The following is a 16,031-nucleotide window of genomic DNA, read 5'->3' on the forward strand; positions in this document are numbered from 1 at the left end:
TCCCGAAAGTCTTGTGTCCTAGGAAACCCCTCCCTAAGACACAAACAGTCCCGATTTTGACTGTGGGGGGCAAGAATACAAAACCCACACAGTAGTCCCAGTGATAGGGACTGAAAGCAACACTGATTTTTTTGTGTCAAATGGACACATTTTTCTGTATTTGCTGTTGTGTTTCTTTTCCTGACCACTGATGCTGGCAACCATGATTTGCAGTTCATAATAATGGTTCGTGCATCTTTGCATCAATCCAAGTGATGCTACTTAAGTGTGCAACTTGCTTATAATCATGAGCGTTAACACTGTCTTTAATGTGCCTGTGGATTAATCTTGGACCTTGCATGAAATAGAGGTAGCTTTTAAAAATAGCTTTATAGAGACATAATTCACATACTATAAAATCCACCCATTTAAAATGTACAATTCATTGTTTTTTTGGTATGTTCATAGAGTTGTGCAACTATCATCACAATTTAATTTTGGAAGATTTTCATCATTCCGAAAGAAAACTTGTAGCTAGTAGCAGTCATTCCTCATCTCTTCTTCCCTGAGCAGCTACTAATCTACTTTCCAGCTCTATAGATTGCCTATTCCAGACATTTCATATAGTTGAAATCATATAATATGTCTTTTTGTGACTGGCTTCTTTCACTTAGCCTAATGTTCTCAAGGTTCATCACTGTTGTAGCAGGGACAAGTACTTCATTCCTTTTTATGCTGAATAATATTCCATTGTATAGATATACTACATTCCATTTATCCATTCATCAATTGATGGAAAACTGGGTTGTTTACACTTTTTGGCTATTATGAATAATGCTGCTAAGAATGCTGCTATTTACATACAAGTTTATATGTGGATGTATGTTTTCATTTCTTTTGGGTTTATACCTAGGAGTGGATTTCCTGGTTCATATGGTAACTTTATGTTTAACCTCTTAAGGAATGCAAGACTGTTTTCCAAAGCAGCTGCAATATTTTACATTCCCATCAGCGTACAGTTTCCCACATCCCTGCCAACACTTCTTATTTTCTGACTTTTTGATAATAGCTATCTAATAGATGTGAAGTGGGATCTCATTGTGGTTCTGATTTGCATTTCCTTGATGGCTAATGATGTTGGGTATCTGTTTTCACATGCTTACTGGTCATTTGTATATCTTTGCCAGAGAGCTGTCTATCCAGATCCTTTGGCCATTTCTTAATGAAAATTGGGATATTTGTCTTATTAAAGAGTTGTAAGAATTCTTTATATATTTGGGATACCGGCCTCTTTTCAGATTATTTGCAAATATTTTGTTTCATTCTGCCACTTGTTTTTTTCCCCCCACTTTCTTGATGGTGTCCTTTGAAGCATAAAAGATTTTAATTTGGATGAGGTTTAATTTATGTATTCTGTCCTTTGTCACTTGTGTTTTTGGTACCATTTATAAGTAACCATTATCTAACCCAGGTTATGAAGATGTACTCCTATGTTATCTAGTAAGAATTTTATAGTTTTAGCTCTTACATTTAGGTCTATGATTCATTTTGCATTAACTTTTGTGTATGGCATGAAGTAGGTAGGGGCACAACTTCACTCTTTCCATGTGGATATCCAGGTGTCCCAGAACCATATGTTGAAAATTTGACAGTTCTTTTCTCATTGAATTGTCCTGACACTCTTATTTAAAATCAATTGACCATAAATGTGAGGGTTTATTATTCACAAGAGTTATTGTACTTTTTAACTCCAGAATTTCTATTTGGTTCTTTTTTATAATTTTGATCCATTTATTTATATTCTCGATTTGATGAGTTTTGTTGTTATACTCTCCTTTAATTATTTAGATTTAGTTTCCTTTAGTTCCTTGAATATTTTATAATACCGATTTAAGTTTTTGTCTAGTGAGTCCAACATCTGGGCCCTCTAAAAGATAGTTTCCATTTACTATTTTTTTATCCATTTTATAGGCCACTCTTTCTTGCTTCTTTGTGTGTCTCAGAATTATGGAGAAAAACTGGACATTTTAGATAATATAACGTGGCAACACTGGAACTCATTTTCTCTTCCTCTCCAGGGCTCGTTTCATTATTTCTGCTGTTGTCATTGTGGTTTGTTTGCTTAGTGACTTAACTAGAATAATTCTGTCAAGTCTGTATACCCTGTATTGTGCAGCCACTGAAGCTTTTTTAAATGCAATTTTATTGAGATATATTCACATACCATACAATCATCCAAAGTGTACATTCCATTGTTCACAGAATCATCGTATAGCTGTGCATTCATCACCACAATCAATTTTTGAACATTTTCATTACTCTAACAAAATAAAAATAAGAATTTTTAAAAAAAGTAAAAAAGAATACCCAAGACATCTCATATCCCTTCTCCCCCCTATTGTTCATTTACTTTTTGTCCCCATTGTTCTACTCATCTGTCCATACTCTGGATAAAGGGAGTGTGAGCCATAAGGTTTTCACAATCACACAGTCACACTATATATAAGCTATATAGTTACATGATCATCTTCAAGAATCAAGGATACTGGGATTCCAGTTCAACAGTTTCAGGTATTTCCTTCTAGCTATTCTAATACACTAAAAACTAAAAAGGGATATCTATATAATGCATAAGAATAACCTCCAGAATTATCTCTCAACTCCATTTGAAATCTCTCAGCCACTGAAACTATACTTTATTTCATTTCTTTTCCCCCTTTTGGTTCACAAAGATTTCTCAATCCTATGATGCTGGGTCCAGGCTCATCCCCAGGAGTCATGTCCCACATTGCCAGGGAGATTTACACCCCTGGGAGTCATGTCCCACTTTGGAGAGGGCAGTGAATTTACCTGTGGAGTTGGCTTAGAGAATGAGGCCATATCTGAGCAACAAAAGAGGTTCTCTGGGGTGACTCTTAGGCACAATGATAAGCACGCTTAGCCTCTCCTTTGCAGTAACAAGATTCATAAGGGGAAGCCCCAAGATCAAGGGCTCGGCCTACAAAACTGGTAGTTCTCAATACTTGTGAGAATATCAGGAATTTCCCAGGTGGAGAAGTTTAATATTTCCATATTTTTCTCCAGTCCATTAAGGGGGCTTTGCAAATGCTTTTTACTCTTTGCCCAAATTACTCTGGGATGTGTTGGGGCTTCATTCTAACCTATACAAACCAGCCAGAAATCACCCACATTCAAGGTTCCATGTAATTATGGGGTTTGGGTAAACTGACCATACAAATTAAATTACATTGTGTACTACAGAAAATATAGATTTTGCACCAAATAAACATCTCACTTTGGTCTCACACAGAAGTTGAAGTTTTAAAACACAGTCAATATCATCCTTTACCCTTTAGTCTGATTCACCTTAGTCCTAACCAAGTCCATTTTGTTCATATCTCCAATCAATGTCTGATCTCCTTTTTAGTCTCTTTAACAGTTGCTGCATGGGGCAATGCCAGCACTTACAGTTACTGAACTCTGGCTCCAAGTCCCAGGTGCCACAGACAGACACCTGAAGCTCCACGAACTGATCAGGTCACACATAAACATCTCAGCATCTCAGAATTTAGAAATAACTGTTACAACTCATGAATAGATATGACTGCTGTAAGAGCTTACAGTCCAGGAACCTTTATATAAGCCTTCCCCTGATAACCCATGCTCCCAGATTAAATTCTCAGAGTTTGCACATTATAGTTAGTCCATATTAGTGAGGCGTTATAATGTTTGTCTTTTCATTTCTGGCTTATTTCACTCAACATACTGTCTTCACCTTCCATTCACCTAGTTGCATACCTCAACTTCATTCCTCCTTGTCACTGCTCAATATCCCATTGTATGTATATACCACAGTTCACCATTCCATTTATCAGTCGATGTACCCTTAGGCCACCTCCATCCATTGCAAATCATGAATACTGCCACCACAAACACCAGTGTGCAGCATCCACTCGTGTCCCTGCTCTCAGTTCCTCCAAGTATACAATCAATAACAGTGTTGCAGGACCATATGGCAATCCCATACTTAGCTTCCTGTGGAATCACCACACTGCCCTCCAGATGGGCTGTACCATTCTACTTCCCTACCATTATACGTCTCTCCACATTTGCCTCATCACTTGTATCTGTCTGTTTATTTTTTAAACAGTTTTATTCACATACCATACAATCTATCCTAAGTAAACAATCAATGATTCCTTGTGTAATCACATAGTTATGCATTTACCACCACAATCTATATGAGGAATTTTCCATTTCTTTGGCAATGAAAGAGGAAGAGGAGAAAAAAATGAAGAATAAAAAAGATAGAAACAAATAAAATAAAATAAAATAAACTGAAAAGGTGAGACGACAACAGCACAAAGAATCCTTATATCTCCTCTTACAGACATTTAGCTTTAGTATATTGCCTTTGTTACAATTAATTGAAGCATCTTACAATGTTACTGTTAACCATAGACCCTAGTTTGCATGGATTGTATTTTTTCTGCTTATACCATCCAATTTTCTACACTTTGTATTGTTGACATTCATTTGTTCTCCCTCATGTAAAAACAATCTTATATGTGTACAATTAATTGCCATCACTGACCATTCAAGGTTTTGCTAAGTTACAGATTCCCAGTCTTTATCTTCTGTCTTTCCTTCTGGTGTCATACATGCCCCTAGCCTTCTTCTTTCAATGTACTCACACCCGTCTTTGTTCAGAGCACTTACAGTATTGTGCTACCATCACCCGGTATTGTGCTATCCATTTCTTGTCTATACAATCAATCCTGTTGAACATTCTGTACTCCTTCAGCATTAAATGCCTGATCTTGACCCTCTTTCCATGTCCTGAAAACCTGTGTTCTCAACTTTAACTCTCAAAGTTCATTCATCAATTTTAGTTCATATTAGTGAGACCATATAGTATCGGTCCTTTTGTTTCTAGCTAATTTCACTCAATGTAATGTCTGCTGCCTATCATTTTATCTTTTGAATTTTATATGTCATATCTTATTTTATTTTTATTTTTTGTCTCTCTCTTTTTTTTCCTTACTGATAGTCTTCATTTCTACACTCTTCTTCAAACCTCTCTCTCCTTGCTTTTCCTATCTGCCTGTAGTGCTCCCTTTTGTATTTCTTGGAGAGCTGGTATCTTGTTCACAAACTCTCTCATTATCTGTTTGTCAGAGAATATTTTGAACTCTCCCTCCTATTTGAAGGGCAGTTTTGCTGGATATAGGATTCTTGGTTGGCGGTTTTTCTCCTTCAGAATCTTCAATAGATCATACCACTGCCTTCTTGCTTCCATGGTTTCTACTGAGAAATCCACACTTAGTCTTATTGAGTTTCCTTTGTATGTGATGGATCACTTTTCTCTTGCTGCTTTCAGGATTCTCTCTTTGTCTTTGTCATTTGATAATCTGATTATTAAGTGTTGTGGAGTAGGTCTATTCAGATCTATTCTGTTTGGTGTATGCTGTGCTTCTCAGATCTATAATTTATGTCTTTCATAAGAGATTGGAAATTTTTGGTGATTATTTTGTTCATTATTGTTTCTGTTCTCCTTATGGGACACCTATGACACATACATTTATGCAATTCATGTTGTCATTCAGTTCCCTGAGACCCTGCTCATCTTTTCCCATTCTTTTCCCTATCTGTTCTTTTGTGTGTGGGATTTCAGATGTTCTGTACTAGTTCATAAATCTTTTCTTCTGCCTCTACAAATCTGCTGTTGTATGTCTCCATTGTGTTTTTCATCTCTTGTATTGTGCCTTTCATTCCCATAAGTTCTGCCAATTGTTTCTTCAAACCTTTGAGTTCTTCCTTATGTTCACTCAATGTCTTCTTTATATCCTTCATCTCTTTTGCCATATCTTCCCTCAACTCATTGATTTGATTTTTGAGTAGATTTAGCATATTTGTTTGAACCTCTTTAATTAGCTGTTTTAACTCCTGTATTTCATTTGAAGTGTAAGTTTGTTCCTTTGATTGGGCCATATCTTCATTCTTCCTAGTGTGACTCATAATTTTTTGTTGTCTAGGCTTTTGGTTTCCTTCATTAACCCAGTCATATTTACCCAGACCAGATGCACCCAGTTCTCAGGAAGAGGGTGCAGTCAGTATCTAGTTTCCCTGAGGATAAGGCCCAGAAGATTGTCAGACTTTCCTGTGAGGCCTCTAGAGCTGTGCTTTTCCTATCCTTTCCAGCAGGTGGTGCTGGTCAGACTACAGCTCCCCACTGGCATAAAGAGGTGCAGTGCCTTTAATTCTCAGCAGAACCTGTCCCTTCCAGGGAATGAGGGTGAGTCAGAAGACAAGCTTAAGCTGTTTCTGTTTTTTTTCTCCCCAGACCCTGGGGTCTGAATTCCCTGAGGGAGGACAGCCACTTGAGCTTCCTCCTGCTACCCCCTTTCCTTAGGGAAGAGATGCCTTTTAGGGAGTTATCTTCTTCACTTGGCTTCTTCCTTTGTCTATCTATCTTAACTCCACCCTTGCCTGGATCAGTTCTGACAATTGAAAATGCCTGAGACTTTCTCTAATGAGCTACTTGGAATGAGAGAAAAAAGAAAGAAATTCCTTTTTCAGAGCCAGTCCCCAGCCCCCCAGTTTCACCAGTCAAGAGGTGGAGTTGGTATCTGGTTCTACGTGCCCCTTTTCTTGGGACACAGCCCTTTACAAGTGTTCTGAGCTCAGGCAACTCCAAAAGCCTATTTATTTATTTATTCATTCATTCACTCATTTGTTTATTTTTCCATCAGCCCTGCCTCTTCTCTGCCAGGAGGGATCTCAGAGTTCCTTTCCTGCTTGCTCTGAGTTTATCTGTGTTCATAGCTTATATTCAGTAGTTCAAATTTGTTCATTAAAACTGCAATTGGAAATGGAGATGTCCTTATATAGATAATGGCGATGGTGCTGAATACATAAATATGTGACTATACAGGGAACCAACGATTGTTTACTTAGGATGGAATGTATGGTATGTGAACAGAACCATCTTAAAAGAAATGGGTTGATGAAGAAATCTTGAGGGCACAATATTGAGTGAAATAAGACAGACACATAAAGGCAAATATTGCAGGGTCTCACTGATATGAACTAATTATAATGTGTAAACTCATAGACATGAAATATAAGTTACCAGGATATAGAATGAGGCTAAAGAATGGGGAGCAGTTGCTTATTATGAGCAGAATGTTCAACTAGGGTGAACTTATGTTTGGAAATGGACAGGGGTGATGGTAGCATGTTGTGAGAATAGCAACAGTGCTGAAAGGTGTGTGAAGGTGGCGGAAAGGGTAAGCTCAGAGTCATGTATGTCACCAGAAGGAAAGTTGGAGGTTAAAAGATAGGAATGTACAAAACACTGAATCTTGTGTTGGACAATGTCTGGGATTAACTATACAAATGTTAGAAATCTCTCTCGTGAACTGGAACAAATGTATGACACTATAACTAGAAGTTAATAATAGAGAGGCATATGGGAAATATATATATACCTATTGCAAACTATATACTACAGTTAGTAGTATTTTAACATTCTTTCATCAACAGTAACAAATGTACTATACCAAACTTTATGAATCAATAATGGAGGGGTGGGGGACGGTGGTTAGGGGTATAGGAGTATTTGCATTTCCTTTTTTTGTCTTTATTTCTTTTCTGGAGTAATGAAAATGTTCTAAACATTGAAAAAAATTAGCTGTGTTGATGGATGCACAGCTGTATGATGGTACCATGGGCAATTGATTGTACACTTTGGATCTTTGGATAGTTGTATGGTATGTGAACAATCTCAATAATATTATATATATTATAATATATATCATATATATATATATAACTTATAACTTCAATTGGAGATTGGTTGAGCTACCTTCCCTTGCTCCTAGTAGACAATGCTTCTTTTTTCTACAGGGAAATTTTCCAATTCAGCTTGCCATGCCAGTGGGAGACAGGTGCCAGCTCCTCAGTTTGAGGAGCTTTTCTTACAGTTCTATGCTGCAATCTCAGCCATTCCACCCATTCCAGACTGGTGTACAATGTGTGTCCAGTCACAGATGTACCCCAAACAGTTGTTCCAGACTATACGTTCCTGGCTATTTACTAGTTGCTCTCACCATGGAAGTTTTTGCTCAGTTATCTTAGTGGTTAGCTAATGAATGGTGAACAATTTCCTTAATTGCCTTCAACCAATACATCTTCCAAACTTTGCTAAGGGCTCTCTGTGTGTTGGGCCACGTCTCCCAACACTCAGACAGTTTATGACTAGTTTATGACAGTTTATGACTTTATTTACTTCTTTCACAAGTCCTCAAGGTCATCCAAAGGAAGATATTGGAGCACTCTTTGGTCTTTTTCTTGGTATGAACACAATTCAGCAACGCACTTGTCCTTCTTTGTCCCCATGAATATAACAGAGATTATCAAGACCCCTTTTGACATCTTCTTCCCCAGATCTTTTAACTGGTTAATTTTTAACCAGTCTCTTGTTTGCTCAACCTGGTATCATAGTTTTAGGCAGCTGTGATGATAAATAAAAATGCCTGGGGAATATGGATTTTCCTGCAGAGTGAGCTCTGCATTACATCAAATAGTTCAAATAGATAAATAGGTATCAAATAATTATATAGGTTGTATAGGTATCAAATAATAGGTTATATGTGTGTCAAATATAGGTATCAAATAATAGGTCAAATAGTTACAAAACTCTAGGGTGGGCTTTTTGAGGAGCTCCAAACCCAGTCTTCCCCATCAGGTGGCTGCATAGCTATTGGTTTTCACAGGTTCCATGGTTGTGAGGTGTTGAGTTTGAAGGCTACTGCAGAATTGAGGAATGGGGAATGGATGCAGGTTAAGGTAAATTGCTGCAAACCCTGCAGCTCTTAGAGAAGTAAACAAATTTTCTTGAATAAATATTCTACATATTGTTGCAAGATTTTGGTTAATTAGCAGAGTTCTGAAAAAATGATTTTTATATTGCCACTGTCTTTATCTCTCTTTTAAGGAGGAGATTTTTGGAGGTCCGAACTCTGGCATTCTGTAAGTACTGCCTAGTGTAATTTTTAACATTATGAATCGTGTGACCATGTTTTCTAAGAGTTCAGATAATTAAAATTAGAACAATTACAATATGAATGCCAGCATACCCCAGACTTCATCCAAAAATAAGGCTAATTGTTTTATTTTAATGACAGATATAAGGTCACATTTAACTCGATTAGGGTGGTGAAAAATCAAACCATAGCATACCATACAATTGTAGAATGAATTTGAATGAATTTGGAAATGAGCATGGTGATGTGAAAACACAGTTGGAGGCCAAATCTCCCAATTCTGGGGTGAGACGCAAATATTTCTAAATCAAGCAAATGGTTTTTTATCCCCTACCAGGACAATAATGCTTCATTTAAAATAGTGACTGCTGAATTAGCTTGGGCATACCACACAAACAAGCATGCTTTTTCATCTTCTTCCCTTAACTGCTCTGTAAAATTGAATAAAGTTTCATTTCCTGAACCAGAGGTCGCAATGAAAATGTGAGCATGGAGATTTTGATAAGAGATGTGTTGATCCCTTCCCACGTAGAACTGATTCTGACGGATCTCACTAACTGTCATACTTTCTACAGTATATCAAATGATGCATCTTATTATAAACAAAACAATGTTCCTCCTAACTCTTAGGTTATATGATATGAAAATTCAGTTCCAAATCAACTTCCTGATTGCTTTGAAGAGTTTAATGAAACCACAGAAAACAGAAAACGAAAGATGGTTGATATCATGTCTAAATAAAAAGTAGACTTTGCTCATTCCTATCTGTATATTTAGCAAACATTACAAATATAACTTTTGGCAAATTCCAAGGAAAATGAAAAGATCTGACCTGCTATATGTCCTGTATACCTTATATACAACATTTATTAAAAGGGGGTTTTATTTGCTTACCTTTGATACCAAAGCTTTCAAAGCAAAAGTTTTTGGTTACTTTTCAGTTTCCTTAAAATGTGCAGAAGCACTTAAGGAGATTCTTTTACTTCATTGAAATGGGAGGAGACAGCCTTAGACATGTGTCTACAAAATGGCTATTAATTTTTCCAGCTACAGTAAAAGATGCTAAAATGTCAGCCTTCTGTAAAATCATATTTTCAAAGTATGTGACAAGATGAATATCTTTCTCTAATTTGGAAATACATTGAGGGTGAGAAAGTAGAAAATGATGATAATAAAAAAAATATAGGGAGGTATATGGGAACTCTGTATTTTTTGTATGTTTCTTCTGTAAACATACAACTTCCCATATATAAAAAAAGAAATTTATATGCTGTTTCTCCAAAACTATTTGATCTTTGATGAGGCTAAAAGGAGTCTAGAAAAGATGAAGCAACTGTACCGCAATTGTTTGATGTCATGTGTAGGTTGTGTCAAAACTCATACAGCAAAAATTATGACTCATTTCTTGGAAATAAGAACTTAAAAATAATGTCATCAGAAAAGGACAGCTAAGTTAAAACAGAGTTTCTTGTTACTTTATTAAGACTGTAACTTCTTTGGAATCCAACTTTAGTTTCACAAGTTGAAATTACTTCTGTGCTTTAAAAACATTTTCCCTGAGAAAGAGAGGTTTAACTTGTGATGACATCCAATGTGTTTTGGAGTGCTTAAAAATGATGGACATTTTAGATGCCTGTAGCTTCTATGATGAATTTATAGGTGCAAAGGACCCAATGACAAATAGCTAGTCTACCAAAACAAGCATGTAGTTACAAAATGATGGAGTTGTGAAGAGCAGGAAAGTGATTCCTTCAAGTCTTAAAATCCGCTGTTGCTAAAGTCCTAAAGTATTCTATGCCAAACACTTTTGTTGAGACTTTGTTGAGTATATTTAGCTTGATGTCATCATATTGGGTTGATACCAGGAATTGGTATAATGTGAACTTGATAAGAGCAGGACTACAAGCCAAAGTAAAATTTACATCTGATTGTATTCAGGTTTTATTTTTTGAGTTCCATTTTTCTCCCTCCCTCTCCCTCTCTCTCTCTCTCTCTCTCATCAGAGAACTTGTGAGTTTATAAAACAATCATGCATAAAAACACAGGATTTCCATAGACCACCCCACTACCAATACCTTGCATTGGTGTGGAACATTTGTTACAACTGATGAAAGCACATTTTTATAATTGTACTATTAATTAAAGTCCATGTTTTAACTTGGGGTTCCCTTTTTGTGTAATGTAGTTCCATGGATTTTTTTTAATTGTATTCTGTTACCATATATACAATCTAATATTTCCCCTTTTAATCATATTCAGATATATATTTCAGTGCTACCATCACCACTGTCCATTATCTAAACCTTTCCACTATTCAAAAATATGGAATGCTTCATGAATTTGCGTGTCATCCTTGCACAGGGGCCATGCAACTCTTCTCTCTATTGTTCCAATTTTAGTGTATGCACTGCCAAAGCGAGCACTGACTGCTCAGTTTTACCACCACATAAAAGAAAAGAATGGTGTTCTAAAGGCTGCATGCAGTTCAGAGAAGTATTATTGGGAAAGGAAACAGAAAGACTAAAAATATCCTATAGTATCATGGGACAAAAGAAACATGTCATTGTTATTTTTTATTAAATAGGTGATATCTGTTTAATTAGTTCTATTGTATTTATGCTCTTCTTTTAAAAAGTCGTGCATTATATATCTCAAGAATACACAATAATATATCCTACACAATTTAAATATCAAATAAAAAATTTTTAGAAAGGGTTTAAATAAATTGCTGTATCAGAGGACAGAAAGAAACATCACAAAATATTGTTATATTTACCACGTTATTTTCTTAACTCTATTGTTAATTACTGCTAATTGCCACTGTTAACTAGTCCTGTCTATTGTTGTTTTGTTTAAATAAGTAATACAGAATAACATAAATTTTCAAATAAGCATCTGTTGCTCATAGTAATAAAACATATATGCACAATTATTTATTATATATTATATTATTACTGGTTTTTTTTTGTTTTTTTTTTTTTTTTGTCTCACATAGCTGTGTTCCAAGTTGGTTTTAAATTGGGTAACCTTATCCACAAATTATACAAAAGCCCAGATGTGTTCAGTATGCCAGAACCCTAGGACTGGAAGTTAAAGGAGATAACCACCTGCCAGACGCTGCCTAGAGTCAGCAGTGACCATCCACAGGCTGGGAAGCAGCGGTAGCTAAAGGGAAACACTTGTACCGGGGAGAGATGGTAGCATTCCAGCAATTCCTTCAGGAAACGAGCCCATGTGAGGTTCCCTGGTGACTTTCAGAAATATCAGGTGGGTAGGAGGCTGTTAGAGGGGAAATGAAGGTCTTCCACAAATGGGTGATCAAGTGCTGGTGAACATGGGTTTCTAAGGTAGTGTGAACCCTATTGACACCCACAGGGGCAGAGCCTGTAAAGCAGAAAATAGAAATGAGATCAAACAAGAAATGAAACCACTTCAAGAAATGTCAGTGGTTACATTCTCCTGTTTAATACCACAGCTCTCAGATAGAATACACAAACAAAACCCAGCTATACACCACCTATAGGAGACATAAAAAAAAAAAAGTATAAGGAAAAGATTAAAAATAAAAGAATGAATACACATATGTCATCCAAGTGTAAATCAGGGTTTACAACACTGATCTCAGAAAAAAATACAATTCAAGATGAAAAAAAATACTGAAAGGGACCAAAAGGATAATTACTTGTTTATGAAGGTACAATCAAAATAAAGAAATTTTTATCTATATGTATATTGTCCTACAGTGGGAAACTTTAGTGTCTCATAGTCTTTGAAAGATTAGACAAATTAATTAGAAATAGAGGGAATTTGAATAATGAAATCAATAAAGTCTATTTAATAAGTATCCAAGGAATTTTGTATTCTCTAAATAGAGAATGCAACTTTTTTATTTCCTATGGAACATTCACCACCAGTCTTATCCACAATATTCTACACACTTCTTTTTTTAATTAGAGAAGTTTCAGGTTTATACAAAAGTATAGAATTAACAGAAAGTACAGGGTTCCCCTATACCCCCCCTTACCCTCACATACAGTTTTCCATATTATTAACACTTAGCAATGGTGTGGTTCCTTTTTTACTATTGATGAAATGGTATTATTATAATTAGACCATTAACTATATAATGTATATACACACTTTTTATTCACAATGCCATACAACTGCCATATAACAAAAACCTATAAACACTTGGGAATTTAAAAAATGCTCTCCAGAATAATTCTTGGGTCAAAGAGAAAACCAAAACTGTAATTAGGACAATGGGAATAATTATACAGCATAACAACATTTATGGACTGGAACCCAAAGCTTTACCAATGGGAAATCAGTGGCCTTAAGTTCTGTCATTAATGGAAAGGATGAAAAAATATGACCTCATGATTCCATTCAATAAGTTACATAAAGAACATCAAATGGAGAAAAAAAATTAAGGATGATAAAATGCAGAAATTAATTAGCAGAAAAGCAATAGAACTGATAAATACCTCTAAAGGCTGGTTCTTTGGAAAGATGAAAACAATAAAATAGAAAATATTCTGACCAGAATAACAAAGAAAAAAAGAGAAAACACACATCTGTGGAATTATGAATAAATGATGCAACCAAAATGGCACTTAACAAAATGATTCTAAAACTGGTCACGAAGGCTTGTGGTTCTAAATCTGCATGGATATATAGTTCATTCATTTAAACTTCAGAATACTTTTCTAGCATGTGAATAGATTGCAGGATATTTATCTGTTCTCTTGATAGATATTTAGGTTGTTTCCTTTTTTGCTGCAATAAACAATGAACATTGCAGTACTCATACCTTGTACATACATGCAAGAGTTCTGCTATGACAGTGATTCTCAAAGTATTGTACCTGGGAACTGGTTAGAAATGCAAATTCTTGAATCCCTTCCCAGACCTACTGAATAAGAAACTCTGGGGTTGAGGCCCAGCAATCTATTTAACCAACCCTCCAGGTGATTCTGATTGCATGCTTTACTTCAAGAACAACTGCTTTAGTGTATATAGATAGAGTGGAATTGTTAGGTTGTAGGGTAAGTACACTTTGTCTTTACAGGATATTGCCAATATGCTCTTCTAAGTGGCTGTGCCAATTTATATTTTCATCAGAAGTATAAAAGAATTTTTCATTCCCTATAGTCTTGCAAACACTTGGTATTTTAAAACTTCTAAAATGTTGAAGTCATAGATGTGAAATAGAATTTCACTGTTTTAATTTGTATTTCTCTGACAACTAGTGAAGTTAGACACTTTTACCTAGGGTTTCTGGCCATTTTGTTTTCTTCCCCTGTGACTTACCTGTTCACATATTTGGCCCATTTTTGTCTTGGGTTGGCAATCTCTTTCTTAACAACATGCAGAACTTCTTTATACTTGACAGGTACGTGTACTGAAACTATGTTTTCCCAGTTTGTGGCTTGCCTTTTTTTACTTTAATTATGGTGATTATAATTATACGGAAGTTTTGCTTTTATGTGGTAGTAAAATTTATCATCCCTTTTCCGCCTAGATTTTCTAATTGTCTCTCCTAGTTTCTGGGTTTGGGGGATCTTGTTTAAGAAATCCTCTCTGACTTCAGTGCCATAAAGATAATTTCTCTACTTTTCCCATGAAACAGAGATAGCCTGAGAAACGAACATACCATTTGCTCCTGACAGAGTCTGAGGGACGTCACCTATTGGCCTCAGGAGTGCTTCTCCATGAAGCAAGTAGAGTTCTCTTCTTACTTCCAGGGAAGATGGTGGAGTAGGGAGCTCCAGGAGTCACTGCTCCTCCAAAACATCTGGTGGACAGGTAGGAACTGTCTGAAACAACCTTTCCGGGTCTCCAGAGGCTAGGGAAGCAGAGACAAAGAAGATGAGAAACTGCTGTACAGAACTGTGAGTAACTAGCTCCATTGTGGCTGCCTGTGCTCCACGCTCGGCCCAACCCCTGGTTGGCTGCTGCAGATGGAGAGGGATGTGGAAGCCCTCTTCCCCAAAAATGGGGTCAGGGTTAGGGGTGGGGAGTGTGGGCATGGCTGAGTACTGATCATGGCTTTTGATCCGTGAATTTGGATTGCTGGTCCCGGCTCTGAACCACTCTTTTAGCCCACCGAGGACAAGGACCTACATGGCCATTGTTTCAACCCCACCCCAGACTGGGCAAAGGCAGCGGAGGTTTAAAGATGCAGGACCTCCTTAGGCTGCCGGGAACAGTTTGCTGAAGAGTGTCACCTGCTGGGTGGGCCAAGAAAGCACAGCTTTGGGGAGCCATCCAAAAGGCTTTCTGGTGTCTTTCCTGACCCTCTCTCTCTCTTTTTTTTTTTTTTTTTATCTTCATTTTATTGAGATATATTCACATACCACGCAGTCATACAAAACAAATCGTACTTTCGATTGTTTACAGTACCATTACATAGTTGTACATTCATCATCTAAATCAATCCCTGACACCTTCATTAGCACACACACAAAAATAACAAGAATAATAATTAGAGTGAAAAAGAGCAATTGAAGTAAAAAAGAACACTGGGTACCTTTGTCTGTTTGTTTCCTTCCCCTATTTTTCTACTCATCCATCCATAAAGTAGACAAAGTGGAGTGTGGTCCTTATGGCTTTCCCAATCCCATTGTCACCCCTCATAAGCTACATTTTTATACAACTGTCTTCGAGATTCATGGGTTCTGGGTTGTAGTTTGATAGTTTCAGTTATCCACCACCAGCTACCCCAATTCTTTAGAACCTAAAAAGGGTTGTCTAAAGTGTGCGTAAGAGTGCCCACCAGAGTGACCTCTCGGCTCCTTTTGGAATCTCTCTGCCTCTGAAGCTTATTTCATTTCCTTTCACATCCCCCTTTTTGACCCTCTCTCTTATACAAAAATTAATTCAAAGTGGATCAAAGACCTACATGTAAGAGCCAGGACCATCAAACTCCTAGAAGAAAATGTAGGGAAGCATCTTCAAGATCTTATGGTGGGCAGTGGTTTCTTAGACTTTACACTCAAAGTA

At 36.6% G+C, this 16,031-nt stretch overlaps 1 non-coding gene across 1 annotated transcript; it reads right to left on the bottom strand.

Annotated features, from left to right (window-relative positions):
• Positions 1-11,342: 11,342 nt before the first annotated feature.
• On the bottom strand, positions 11,343-11,449 carry LOC119510969. Its single transcript, XR_005212088.1, has one exon. It is a non-coding gene; the product is annotated as a U6 spliceosomal RNA (small nuclear RNA).
• Positions 11,450-16,031: the final 4,582 nt, after the last annotated feature.

The sequence above is a fragment of the Choloepus didactylus genome, chromosome 1 (genome assembly GCF_015220235.1).
Source record: "Choloepus didactylus isolate mChoDid1 chromosome 1, mChoDid1.pri, whole genome shotgun sequence".
Classification (NCBI taxonomy): domain Eukaryota; kingdom Metazoa; phylum Chordata; class Mammalia; order Pilosa; family Megalonychidae; genus Choloepus; species Choloepus didactylus.